The following is an 11,275-nucleotide window of genomic DNA, read 5'->3' as shown; positions in this document are numbered from 1 at the left end:
CCGGTGTCGCGCTTTCTTGGAAGCTATAAAGAGAGCCACGTTAGGTGTTGGCAGAGCGGCAAATATAGTCCTTATACCCGCTCTCTCTTGCTTCCGGGCACAGTGAGGCTGTGGTTGCCATGTTGGTGACTGGCAGAGCGGCCATGTTGCTTATAGACGCGCATGCGGCCATGTTGAATATTCGGAGAGGAGTCCTGAGAGGTAACCTACGTTAAAATAGCACTCAAAGAGAGCAACACCGTATAGTACAGATTTTTTTTTTTTTTTTTTCCGAGACGGAGTTTCACTCTGTCACCCAGGCTGGAGTGCAATGGCGCGATCTCGGCTCACTGCAACCTCCAGCTCCCAGGTTCAAGCGATTTTCCTGCCTCAGCCTCCCGAATAACTAGAATTACAGGCGCCCGCCACCACGCACGGCTAATTTTTTGCATTTTTAGTAGAGAGGGGGTTTCACTATGTTGGCCAGGCTAGTCTCGAACTCCTGACCTCGTCATCCGCCCTCCTTGGTCTTCCAAAGTGCTGGGATTACAGGCATGAGCCACTGGGCCTGGCCATAGTGTACAGATTTTTAAGATGAAGGATCACTAGTTCCTTTTGACAGTTTGGTACTAACATACCTTTTCCACTGAAGGTGTTGTTGGTTTGTTTCCATGCGTTCATTTACAAAAAAATAAAAAACACAACGGTGGTCCCCAGTCTGAGGTGGGGAGGGAGCTGTGGTGGGTGCGGGCAAGCTTCTTTGTGTGGGCGAGGCGTGGGAAAGTGAGGAGGGCCGATGAAGGAAAGACATGAGATGTCTTCAAATACATGATCTCTCTCTTAGGCTAAATTTACAAAGTACATGTAATCGATTAAAATCGGGTTCCGACACTAAGAGGACTTTGAAGTCCTGGTTGCGTTGTGTTTTTTTGTTATGAGAGCTACTTGCATGAGTGTGTTCAGTTTGTGAAATGTAATTGAGCTGAACATTTTGGTAAGTGCACTTTCCTGTATGTGTGGTAAACTTAAATAATACAAGGTTGTTTTTGGTTTTTCCTACAATCCTTTTTTTCTTTTTCTTTTTCTTTCTTTCTTTCTTTTTTTTTTTTTTTTTGAGCGGAGTCTCGCTCTGTAGCCCGGGCTGGGTTTACAGGCGTGAGCCTGTGCTGGGATTACAGGCATGAGCCGTTGAGCCCAGCAGAGTTTCATTCTTATCACCCAAGCTGGTGTGCAGTGGTGTGATCTCAGCTCACTGCAACCTCCGCCTCCCAGATTCTAGCTGCCTCGGCCTACCTAGTAGCAGGTATTACAGGCGCCTGCCACCACGCCCAGTTAATTTTGTATTTTTAGTAGAGATGGGGTTTCACCATGTTGGCCAGGCTGGTCTTGAACTCGTGATCTGAGGTCATCAGTCTGCCTTGACTTTCCAACGTGCTGGGATTACAGGCATGAGCCACCGGCTTGGCTTTTTTTTTTTTTTGAGACGGAGTCTCCCTCTGTCGCCCAGGCTGGAGTGCAGTGGCTGGATCTCAGCTCACTGCAAGCTCCGCCTCCCGGGTTTACACCATTCTCCTGCCTCAGCCTCCCAAGTAGCTGGGACTACAGGCGCCCGCCACCTCGCCCAGCTAGTTTTTTGTATTTTTTAGTAGAGAAGGGGTTTCACCGTGTTAGCCAGGATGGTCTTAATCTCCTGACCTCGTGATCCGCCCGTCTCGGCCTCCCAAAGTGCTGGGATTACAGGCCTGAGCCACCGCGCCTGGCCGGCCTTTTTTTTTTTTTTAATGGAGCTCCCTGAATGGAAGCATTTCCGGAATCACTGACTTATCCAATGTCTACATGATGCCATACACTGTGTCCAAAAAATACAAAAAAAAAATAGTTTGGCATGGCTCCTGTTTTCAAAGAGTTTATGATCTGGTAACAGAGCTATGAGCCAGTTTATTAATACTGAATCATCTTTACAGCATGAGGTACCATGAGCATAGACTCTTTAAAAAACAGAAACAAGGCCGGGCCCGGTGGCTCAAGCCTGTAATTCCAGCACTTTGGGAGGCTGAGACGGGTGGATCACGAGGTCAGGAGATCGAGACCATCCTGGCTAACACGGTGAAACCCCGTCTCTACTAAAAAATACAAAAAACTAGCCGGGCGAGGTGGCGGGCGCCTGTAGTCCCAGCTCCTCGGGAGGCTGAGGCAGGAGAATGGTGTAAACCCGGGAGGCAGAGCTTGCAGTGAAAACTAGCCGGGTGAGGTGGTGGGCGCCTGTAGTCCCAGCTACTGGGGAGGCTGAGCCAGGAGAATCGCCTGAACCTAGGAGGCGGAGCTTGCAGTGAGCTGAGATCCGGCCACTACACTCCAGCCTGGGCCACAGAGCGAGACTCCGTCTCAAAAACAATGAAATAAAATTAAAAAAACAAAAACAACAACAACAACAAAAAAAAAACGTGATTTCAAAGAAGAGGAGGACTGCAAGTTTAATGACCCAGGAATATATTGGAAAGAAGCTGGCATCAAGGTTCAGGCTTGAAGTGACCGTTAAGGTTTCAGTAGGTGAAGGTATAGGAGGGAAATCCAGGTCTAGAATATGATAAAGGCAAAGGTCTAGACTAGAGGTAGGAAAGCAGGACGTGTGTTATGTCAATCCGGATTAGTTCGCCAGAATATAAAGATTTGTATTTGGGAATATTGGGAGAAATTTTAGGTTCCCAAATTTGAGGCCAGATTGCAGAAGGTACATGGTACCTGAGTAAAGACTTGGCAATTTATTAAGAATACAATAGGAAACAATTAGAGTTTGTAAATAGAAATGTTTCAAAGTTGATCTGCTGTTCTAGATAAGTTGAGGTGAGGAGGAAGGAGATTTGGGAGAGGAGGAAGACGGTTAGTAGTCCATTGTAACTAAGTGTCTGATGAGAAGAACTTTAAAAGCTGGTTATGAACAGTAATGAAAAGGAAGGGGTGAATATGAAGGGAGCTATTGAAAGATTGTAATATGACTTTTATCCATTCAGTAAGTATTGAGTGACTACTATGTGTTAGATACTACGGAGATTTAGTAGTGATCGAAATACTCATTTCCATCTCATTTTCTGAACTTAATTTACTTTTAGGGAATTTACACTGTCTTTTGGGATGTGTAACTTTGTTTTTTTGTTTTTGTTTTATTAAGACAAGCCTCACTCTTTCCCTGCTGGAGGGCAGTGGTGCAAAGAAGTAGCACAAGTACTCCCGAAAGTCAATCAAATCAAGGGCAGCTCTCAGAAGTTTTTGCTTTCACATTAACTCTGGGTAAATTATTACAGTGGCATATTGGGCAGATTTTTTGAAGTACAGGAAGGGCTCTTATCATGATCTTCTTATAGAGAGATTCTTTTTAGACTCCTCTTGACCAGTTTGCTGCTCAAAAGAAAGATACTGCTTTCTTGTCAGCCCGCAGGCACAGAGGAGGAGGAGGAGGAGGAGGAGGGAAAAATGCAGACAGACTTCTAGTCAAAACAGAATGTAAGCCTAATTTTGAGCAGATAGGTGCTGCATGCATTACACTTCTGAACTTTTCCTCATATCTGCTGTGGTAGATTGCTTCCAGAGGTGGCCACAACAATGCCTCCTACCCACTTGCCCTTAGGTAGTGTGACTTTGTCCCCTTTCAATCAATAAGTAAAGCTTATTCCCCCTCCTCTTGAATCTGAGCTAGGCTTCTGACTGGCTTTCACCAAAAGAATGTGGCGGAAGTGATATTCCCTGAGTTCTAGACCTTAAGAGGTCTAGACCTTGTTTTTTTTTTTTTTTTTTTTTTTTGAGACGGAGTCTCGCTCTGCCACCCAGGCTGGAGTACAGTGGCCAGATCTCAGCTCACTGCAAGCTCCACCTCGCAGGTTTACGCCATTCTCCTACCTCAGCCTCCCAAGTAGCTGGGACTACAGGTGCCTGCCACCTCGCCCGGCTAGTTTTTTGTATTTTTTGGTAGAGACGGGGTTTCACCGTGTTAGCCAGGATGGTCTCAATCTCCTGACCTCGTGATCCGCCCGCCTCGGCCTCCCAAAGTGCTGAGATTACAGGCTTGAGCCACCGCACCCGGCCCAGAGGTCTAGACCTTAAGAGGCATTACAGCTTCCGGAGTTTGGTTTGGTTTTGTTTCTAATTTTTGAGAGAGAGTCCCTGGGTCTGTTCCATCTAAACACTGTTGAAGCAAGACACAGATCTGAGGGACCTCCAGATGTGCTGCCACAGCTTCTGTTTCTGCCCTCTTGGAACCCTGGGCTTTCATGGAAGTCCAGTTACCCTGATAGACCACTTGAAAAGAGAGACCCTGTAGGGTGAAGGATGGTAAGAAGAGAGGGTTCAGCATTACAGTCAGCCATCCAAGTAGCCAGAAGTGAGTGAGGCCATCTTGGCTCCTCCAGTCCAAATGAAATCTGTCTGAGTAAGCCCAGTGCTCACCACATGGAACAGAGACAAGCCATCCTACCAGGCACTCCATGGAATCATAAGCAAATATGTAAGTATTAAGACACTAGGCCAGGCGCGGTGGCTCACACCTGTAATCCCAGCACTTTGGGAGGCCGAGGCAGGTTGATCACGAGGTCAGGAGTTCGAGGCCAGCCTGGCCAACATAGTGAAACACTGTCTCTACTAAAAATACAAAAATTAGCCAGATGTGGTGGTATGTGCCTGTAGTTTCAGCTACTTGGGAGGTTGAGGTAGGAGAATCACTTGAACCTGGGAGGCAGAGGTTGTGGTGAGCTGAGATGGTGCCATTGCACTCCAGCCTGGGCGACAGGGCAAGATTCTGTCTCAAAAAAAAAAAAAAGAAAACACTAGTAGGCTGTGTGCTGTGGTGTGTGCCTGTAATCCCAGCTGCTTTGGAGGCTGAGGTGGGAGGATCCCTTGAACTCGAGACCATCCTAGGCAACATACCAAGACCCCATTTCAAACACAGTACTAACTGTATACTTCACTTTTTTTTTTTTGAGATGGAGTCTCGCTCTGTTGCCCAGGCTGGAGTGCAGTAGCACGATCTCGGCTCACCATAACCTCCGCTTCCCAGGTTCAGGCAATTCTCCTGCCTCAGCCTCCCGAGTAGCTGGAACTACAGGCATGCACCACCATGCCCAGCTAATTTTTGTATTTTTAGTAGAGACAGGATTTCACTATGTTGGCCAGGCTGGTCTCAAACTCCTGACCTCGTGATCCACCTGCCTTGGCCTCCCAAAGTGCTGGGATTACAGGCATAAGCCATCGTGCCCAACTCTTCACTTTTTACTTGATTCTTTGGATGAACGTTTTTTTCCCTCAAGTCTTGTTCATATCTGACTAAAAACAGAATGTCCACTAGGATTAGTCAACCTACCATTATTAAATGTTAGAATAGATAAGGAAATATAAAGGAAGTCAGGCCGGGCGCGGTGGCTCAAGCCTGTAATCCCAGCACTTTGGAAGGCCCAGACGGGCGGATCACGAGGTCAGGAGATCGAGACCATCCTGGCTAACACGGTGAAACCCCGTCTCTAAAAAATACAAAAAAAAAACTAGCCGGGCAAGGTGGCGGGCGCCTGTAGTCCCAGCTACTCGGGAGGCTGAGGCAGGAGAATGGCGTGAAGCCGGGAGGCGGAGATCCAGCCACTGCACTCCAGCCTGGGCGACAGAGCGAGACTCCATCTCAAAAAAAAAAATTAAAAAAAAAAAAGGGGGGAGTCAAAGTTGGGTCTAATTGAGAATAAGACTAGTGAAATCTGTTTTGGTGATCAGAAGACAAGTGTTTGTTGATTGGTTAAGAAGTTCCAGTGACGGCCGGGTGTGATGGCTCATGCCTGTAATCCCAGGACTTTAGGAGGCTGAGGCAGGCCGATCACGAGGTCAGGAGTTTGAGACTAGCCTGACCAACATGGTGAAACCCCGTCTCTACTAAAAATACAAAAATTAGCCAGATGTGATGGCGCACGCCTCTAATCCCAATGACTCGGGAGGTTGAGGCAGGAGAATCACTTGAACCCGGGAGGTGGAGGTTGCAGTGAGCCAAGATCATGCCACTGCACTCCAGCCTGGGTGACAGAGCGAGACTACATCTCAAAAAAAAAAAAAAAAAAAAAAGTGCCAGCGACAATAACCAAAGTTACAGGTGCAGGAGTTTCTGAGAGACGAGAATGTGTCAATAAATTCTGCGCCTTGTTCAGGGGTGACACAGGTTGAATTCTCTGAGAAGCAGATGCTGGGACAGAATTAGCAGTACAGAAGTTTTACTGGGGAATAACACTGGTATAAGGAAAGACAGTGGGGGAAAGGGGGAGTGGAATTGATTAGGGAGACCTGTCAGACCATAATGCAGACCTGATAAAGTCTCTGCCAGTCCAGTAGGAATTTCCAGAGCAAAGATTGCTCATTAGAGTCCTATGTTCCAATGGCTAAGCCCTTGTACCTTGCTCAGTTTTGGGCCAAGGATTGGAGAAGAGCAGTACAGCTGGAGGTTGTCAGCTAACCAGGCTCCTTGCAGCTTGTTAGCCAGTTCTTTCTTGAAGGAACATCTCAAAAGCAGCCCATCTCTGCATCTGCCAGAGTGCGATGGATCTTATACAGGTTCTTTTTTTTTTTTTTTTTTTTTTTTTTGAGTCGGAGTCTTGCTCTGTCTCCAGGCTGGACTGCAGTGGCATGATCTCAGCTCGCTGCAACCTCCACCTCCCGGGTTCAAGTCATTCTGTTGCCTCAGCCTTCCAAGTAGCTGGGATTACAGGTGCCTGCCACTACACTTGGCTAATATTTATTTTTGAGATGGTGTTTTGCTCTTGTTGCCCGGGCTGTAGTGCAATGGCATGATCTTGGTTCACTGCAACCTCTGCCTCCTGGGTTCAAGTGATTCTCCTGCCTCAGCCTCCCGAGTAGCTGGGACTACAGGCTCCCACCACCTCGCCCGGCTAGTTTTTTGTATTTTTTAGTAGAGACAGGGTTTCACCGTGTTAGCCAGGATGGTCTCGATCTCCTGACCTCATGATCCACCCGTCTCGGCCTCCCAAAGTGCTGGGATTACAGGCTTGAGCCACCGCACCCGGCCCTAATTTTGTATTTTCAGTAGAGATGGCGGTCTCACCACGTTGCCCAAGCTGGTCTTGAACTCATGACCTCAAGTGATCCACCCGCCTCAGCCTGCCAACGCGCTGGGATTACAGGAGTGAGCCGCAGCGCCCGGCCTTGCATAGATTCTTAAATGGCAACTGCATTGGTTCCTAAGTTGTATAGGTTGAGTTAATATACTTGAGAATGGTTATTGTGAAAGGTGAATTCAAGAGAATTGTATGCTCCCTTTCCCTTCTCCACTTTAGAATTACAAGTTTGAATTCCCTGTCTTAGATTCCACAGGACACTGTCCATTATCTGTCATAGTTCCTTTCACCCCCAAATAAAAGTATGTTTAAAGCTAGGCACCATGGTATGTGCCTGTAGTCCCAGGAGGCTGAAATGGGAAGGTCAGTTAAGCCAAGGAGTTGGAGTCCACCATGTCCAATACTGAGACCCTGTCTCTTAAAACAAAAAAAAAAAGAGAGAGTATCTGTTTACATTTTCCCGCTGAGACTGAGCTCCCTAAGGGCAGAAGTTTATTTTACAGTCAAACATCATATAATGATGTTTTGGTCAACTATGGACCACATGCAGAACAATGGTTCCATAAGATCATAATGGAGCTGAAAAATTCCTATCACCTAGTGACGTTGTAGTTGCCATAATGTTGTAGCACGGTACTTCATTTTAAATAAATTTAGTGTAGTCTAAGCATACAGTGTTTATAAAGTTTACAGTTTTTTACAGTAATGTCCTAGACCTTCACATTCACTTACCATGCACTCACTAACTCACCCACAGCAACTTCCAGTCCTGCAAACTCCATTCATGGAAAGTGCCCTATATAGGTATATCATTTTTTAATCTTTTGTATTGTATTTTTACTGTACCTTTTGTGTGTCTAGATACACAAATACCATTGTGCTACAGTTGCCTATAGTATTTAGCACAGTAATATGCTGCACAGGTTTGTTGCCTAGGAGCAATAGGCTATACCATAGCCACACCTAATCTAGGTGTGTAGTAGGCTATACCATATTGGTTTGTGTAAGTAAACTCTATGAGGTTTGCACAACAACAAAATTGCCTAATGATACATTACTTGGAATGTGTCCTGGTCATTAAGCGAGGCATAACAGTGTTTACCTTTGCACCTAACCAACACTTGGTCTCTTTTTTTTTTTTTTTTTTTGAGACAGAGTTGCCCTCTGCCACCCAGGCTGTAGTGCAGTGGCACGATCACTGCAACCTTCACCTCCCAGGTTCAAGCAACTCAAGTGATTCAGGCAGTTCTCCTACCTCAGCCTCCGGAGTAGCTGGGATTACAGGCCACTACCGCCCGGCTAAATTTTGTGTTTTTAGTAGAGATGGGTTTTTACCATGTTGGCCAGGCTGGTCTTGAACTCCCAACCTCAGGTGTTCTGCCCGCCTCGGCCTCCCAGAGCGTTAGGATTACAGGCGTGAGCCACTGTGCCCAGCCTAAAAATTATTTTGACTGGGAATTGAGAACTCTTGGTCTCTGAAACAGAGTAAATCCTCAAAAGTCAACTGAATGAATGAGCGAAGAAGCGGTGTCTTGCTTCTTATAATAGCAATGACTTTATTCATCCAATTTGAACTAGATCCTCTGTTTCATGTAAAATAAGTGTTTTGCAAGCTGTATTTATTTATATATTCATTCCTGCAGGTTAGACTTAATTCAACTTCCAAAAAGATTGTCCAGCAAAAAGTTACTGAGAGTGGGAAATGGTGGGGCTGAGCGTAGAGATAGGGTCAATTGTAAGAAGGAAGAAATTAAAGGCTCTAGGAAGAGAAAGAATAAATTAGGGATGAAGGGAGAAAAGAAATAGAAATAAAAGCTATCAAATAAGAGGAGGTCAGTGAAAGGAGAAAAAGCAGGAGAGGGAAAAGAATGAAAAGGAGGCGGAAAGAAAATAAAGTAGAGCTGTGAAAAAGCGGGGTGGGGATTCAGGCTTAGTGCTGGCCTGCCCAAGGAAGTGTCCATCAATAGAAGCCTCACTGACAGCTGTTACCATAATGGGAACTGGCACCTAAAGAGAGGGCAAGTCTGGTTTAATTAGTTAAATGGCATTATCTGTGTCTAGTGGGGGTGGGAGAGGTTAAGGGGATGGAAGGATTGGTGACCCACCTCCTTCCACAGGCTGAGAGGAAAAGCAGATCTACAAAGCTTTGCCAGAAATGAAAGATTCCCATGCGTTCCTATTCACCAGTTACATTTTAAAGGGGGCTTGTACTGCTCTGGTGGGGGCAACTAGAATTAAACATTGGTTCTTTATCTTAAATTAAGAGTAGGTTTAGGCCGGGCGCGGTGGCTCAAGCCTGTAATCCCAGCACTTTGAGAAGCTGAGGCAGGCAGATCACTTGAGCCCAGGAGTTGGAGACCAGCCTGGCCAACATGGTGAAACCTTGTGTCCACAGAAAATATGAAAAATTAGCTGGGTGTGGTGGGGCACACCTATTAGTCCCAGCTCCCTGGGAGGCTGAGATGGGAGAATCACCTGAGCCTGGGAAGTTGAGGCTGCGGTGAGCTGTAATTACGCCACTGTACCCCAGCCTTGGTGACAGAGTTAAGACTCTGTCCCCCTGCCCCTAAAAAGGAATAGGTTTACTCACCTCTTTCCCTTCTTACAGGCAGCCTCACATCCAGAATCTTAAATGACGTAGCAGGAAGCAAGTGCCATCTCTGATGAGTGAAAGTAGTGCAATGACTGGGATTCTGCCTACCTGGGTTCTGTTTTTGTTTTGTTTTGTTTTTTTGAGACAGGGTCTCACTCTTGTCACCCAGGCTGGAGTCCAGTGCTATCATAGCTCATTGCAGCCTTCATCTACCACCTCAGCCTCTTGAGTAGCTGAGACTACACTGGAGTAGCTGGGGCTACACGTGCTTGCCACCATGCTCAGCTAATTATTATTATATATTTTTTGAGACAGAGTTTGGCTCTCGTTGCCCAGGCTGGAGTGCAGTGGCATGATCTCAGCTCTCAGCAACCTCTGCCTCCTGGGTTCAAGCAATTCTCCTGCCTCAGCCTCCTGAATGGCTGGGATTATAGGCACGTACCACCATGCCCAGCTAATTTTTTGTATTTTTAGTGGAGACAGAGTTTCATCACGTTGGCCAGGCTGGTCTCGAACTCCTGACCTCAGGTGATCCACCCTTCTCAGCCTCCCAAAGTGCAGGGATTACAGGCACGAGCCGCCGTGCCCCGCCAGCTAATTATTTTTGCAGAGACAGGGTCTCATTGTTTTCCAGGCGTGTCTTGAACTCCTGGGCTCCAGTGATCCCACCCGTGTTGGCCTTCCAAAGTGCTGGGATTACAGGCATGAGCCACCGTGCCTGGCCCTACCTGGGTTCTTAATCCAGCTTTGCCACTGAGTGACTCTGGGCAAATCATTTTATCAGTTCCATCCCTTTAGCACTAACAGTCAATGATATTAGAATCTTACACATCAATCTCCTTGGACTCAGGTAATCCTCCCATCTCAGACTCCTGATTGGCTGGGACCATAGGTGTCCACCATCACACCCAGCTAATTTTTGTATTTTTGGAAGAGGTAGTGTTTTGACATGTTGCTCAGGCTGGTCTCAAACTCCTGGGCTCAAGCTATCTGCCTGCCTCGACCTCCCAAACTGTTGAGATTATAGGCGTGAGCCACTGTGACAGGCAAAAAAAAAAAAAAAAAAATTATACATGTTTTATTTAACCCCATCCCTATGTGCTTCTTCTGCATTCTTAATGCTAAGAATCCTTTGTCTTGTTGGTAGAAATTATTAGGGCTGAATTACATTTTTTAAATTTCTGATTATGACATCAGATCTCAAGGATCATAAAGTTTAATTCACCTTGGTTCCACAGATTCGCTGATATCAGAAGGCTGATCTGTGGTTTGAAAGAGACTGAAAAGAAAGTTTCCAACCTCCAAACAAAAGCCACACAAAGGCCTGGTGGTGGAAGGTTCTAGGTAGAGAAAATCTAGACAATGACTGGACATAGTGGGCAAATGCCTGCCTTTTGGAAATACAAACTCCACAGGGAACAATTTCCACAGGGAAGTTACATTAACTGAAGGCTGTCTTAGGACAAGGCTGAATAAAGTCAATATTTCAACACCATATGTTCAGCTTTGGCAGGAGATGTAGGTGGGAAGGGAATCTCAATGTTGGAGAATGCCCATATCACACCCCAGCTGGCTATGTAATCATGAAATAAGGAGAAACACATAAATA

The sequence above is a fragment of the Piliocolobus tephrosceles genome, chromosome 6 (genome assembly GCF_002776525.5).
Source record: "Piliocolobus tephrosceles isolate RC106 chromosome 6, ASM277652v3, whole genome shotgun sequence".
NCBI lineage: Eukaryota > Metazoa > Chordata > Mammalia > Primates > Cercopithecidae > Piliocolobus > Piliocolobus tephrosceles.
The sequence above is the reverse complement of the archived record's forward strand: the minus strand, read 5'-3'. Positions refer to the sequence as shown.